This window comes from Castanea sativa, chromosome 11, assembly GCF_040712315.1.
Source record: "Castanea sativa cultivar Marrone di Chiusa Pesio chromosome 11, ASM4071231v1".
NCBI lineage: Eukaryota > Viridiplantae > Streptophyta > Magnoliopsida > Fagales > Fagaceae > Castanea > Castanea sativa.
In genome coordinates, this window is record NC_134023.1 from 53,998,888 (window position 1) to 54,002,502 (window position 3,615).

Genomic DNA, 3,615 nt, shown 5'->3' on the forward strand with positions numbered 1-3,615 from the left:
TTTCTATATTCAGGTTTTATTAACATGTACTTTTCAATTGATTATATGACTAATTCACTTATTTCAATTTCTAATATAATCACCTAATGGTCTCAATAACTTGCCAAAACAAAAATGAATTCAATACATAACTTGATGGTTTAGTACTAACCAAATAACGATTAATTTTATCTAGAGAATCAAATATCATGGTTAATGTAGACAATTTTACAAAAACAAAAAAGATATTTTTTAAATGAATTTTAATTTACCTTGAGTAATGTGATACATATTAAAACAAGTTGAAATCTAAATTTCAAATTTAATTTTGGTGTTGATAATTTGTGTGGTCATATAAGGGACAAGACACTACAAAAAATGGGGTCTAAAGCCGCGTTTCAAAAACGCTGCTATAGACCCCAAAAACGCGGCTATAGATCAGCTATAGCTGCTTTTTTTTATAAATGCGGCCAAAAAACGCGGCTATAGCTCGCGTTTTTTGTAGTGAGATGACTAATTAATGCCGAGACTCACTTATAAAAATTAAAATCTTGAGTCGTTATAGAAAATTAATCATCAACGATGATTCCATATAGTTACATCTTCTACATCTTTTCTTGAAGTATAGTTTAAAATTTCAATTGATTTTTATAAACCTATGATTCTTGGGACCTTCTTAGAGCGATGAAGCTCCCTTCTTCTTCTTCTTCTTCTTCTTCTTTTCTCTCTAATTTTTGGAATCCTTTTCTAATTAAAGCATTTACATCATAAAATGTAAAATAGAAAAATTGCTTAATTTTACACATCTAAACTTCAAAATTACCAACATTAGTCAAGCTAAATATGTGTAAATTTACAGAATTATTACAATAACTGTGTAAATTTATATTGACACTATTCATTTTGCATTTGATTTTTTTTTTTTTACTTATCTCAAGGATAAAAGATAAAAATGAATGGTAATTGGTGTGTGAAGAAAAAGAAATAATTAAAAAAAAAACATTTTAATGAATGTAGTATAAAATAAATAATCTAATGCGGGATATTTAAAAAAAAATGAACAGGTAAAATAGAAAAAATAATTTCTTATATAATTATAAGAAACAGAATTTTTGTACTAGTTACCATAAATGCTCTACTCTAGTGACATTTGCTAATTTGGCCTCAGCCGGCACTGCCGACCTTTGTGCTGGACAACGTAAAAAAAGAGAGTTAAATTTCCAATATCTATCATTCGCCTACATGCTTCAAAGTCAATCCTTGAAACTTAGTAGGAGGCTATCAGAATTGTAAGTAAAAACTTCGATGAATCCACGCGTCGGTGTGATATTTTTGCAGTACAAAGTGCATTAAGCATGGTTCTTTTGCACCCATAAAAAGTAAAAACACCTAAAATTAATTTTTCCGAAACCATAAAATAGGTGGCCTCCCTAACTAACTAGCATAGGTGGTTTCCGAAACCATAAAATAGGTGGCCTCCCTAACACATTAGTATAGGTGGCAACAAAATTAATTAAGCAGACTCCAAAAGGTGGCATAGAAATGAAAGAAAGTTTTGGTTGGAAACTTTATTTTTGATGGGTTTTACTAACATATGTCATAGGGACGAACTTATGATTTCAAGTTAAGGGAGTTGGGGTGTAAGCTAAAAAAAAAAAAAAAACCCCAAATAAGAATTTATATGGTATTAACAAACTATCAATTAAGATAAAAACACAAAATCATTATTTTTCAATATATTTTGATGCAATCGTTTACCAACAAAGACAAAAAACATATAACACCATTGTTTTTTAATACATTATATTGCAATCATCTATGAAATCTCAATTTATAGATTTACTAGTTTTCAATTTATAAATTTATCTAATTTAAAAATATTAGTTATAGTATTATGTGTTAGCAATATGGGCTAGTAGGCTGATAATCTTGAAGGAAAGGGGGGCCCAACTATAAAAATAAAAAAAGATTATATTGGATTTTTTTTTTTTTTTGCTTTGGTTCATGGGGGCTTGGGCCCTAACAAACTCCCTTAGGTCTGTCATTGGTATGCCCTTAGGCATCCATTAATAAATTATTTTAAGAAACTTTTTACGAAAAAAATGAAAATGGTTTTTTACTTTTTTCAATTTCTTATAAAAAGTTTCATAAAATAGATGGTTAATTAATGTCCTAAGGGCATACATTAACTTGACCCATTTGTTATAAATATGGAAATCTTTGGGAATTATAACTTGTAAGGATTGAAATCCTAGCTAGAGAGTATTTTTACAACTATCCCAAATCTCAACCGGATTTTTTGCATTTTGGCCTAAACCTAAATTTACTAGACAAAATTTCTATTATAGTTTTGTTCCACAATGCACATTCTGTAAATGGTTGTTGGTTTGGAATAAGGTTGTGTTGCCAATCACAACTCACCACGTGGTGAGTTGTGGCACAAAATTGTGCCCAATTCGGTGGTCTTGGAATTACTCTACCCAAAATAGTTCATCAATTGTTATTTGTTATTTTATTTCTTTTAGATTTTATTTTATTTCTTTTTAATCTCATTGGATAATAACAATGTTAAATATGGCAGTAACTATGCGATATTTGTTAATAAACTTGTAAGGACAAAGATTTGAACTTCGACCCACTAAGAATAGTGGATAATAGCCCAACAATCCCAAAACAATATATTTGTTAGAGAATGAATTTTATGAGAAAATTTCCTAGCAAATTAAGTATGGGCCATAGCTAATAGGATCTAGGCCAAGAAGACTTAATACACGAATTGATGGAAATAACGCTCCTCAGTCAAATCCGAAGAAGAGATGTTCTTATATTCAATTAAGCTTATTTGTGTACAATGTGTTCTTTTTTTTTCCTTCTTAGATTACATGCCCCATTTTTTATGGTGGTTATTTCCTTATATAGTCCTTCACTTCTACATTCCAACCTTTCACCTGTTGATTTTGTAAGAAATCCCTTGGATGTTTGTCCCATCATGACCTCTTGGAAGCTTTGTGAATAGCTATGAGCTGGGATGACACTGTTCATATGTCATTTCTCCATAAATGCAGTCAGTTCATTTGGTGCAGTGCATGTAATGTGGTGGTGACAATCTTCTTCTCATATATTTCTTCTTTAATTGTTGGCTTAGTTTTGCTACCTTCCTTGAAACTTATCTTTCCAAAATGGTCATCTCCCTAAAGTCATCCCGAGGTAGCTTAGCTCCTTGAGAACCACAACTGATCCATTATTCTCTTCCTTTCTCCTTGGCCCATTGACTTAGGCTTAAACAATCCCTTTGACCATCCTCGAGTTTTTGTTCGTCCTCGAGCATGGCCCATAATTCAATATACGTGCTCAATCTTTCTGTCCTCACAAACCTTATGTCACAACTGTAAGTGCACAATTGCACCTAGACCCAAAGACTATTATGGGCTTAGGCCCAATGAGCCTTAAACAATGAAATTTGTAGAGTGTGGGCTTGAAATCTAAATTAGAAGTACTGAGAACTTGATAACAGGCTATGATGTGCAAACACTTGTAAATAATGAATGATAATTGCAGATGGACCTCCTCGGGCGTAAGCCGAGGACTACTTCTGTATTATTTCTCTTTCTTTCTTAAAGATTACAATTCTTCATT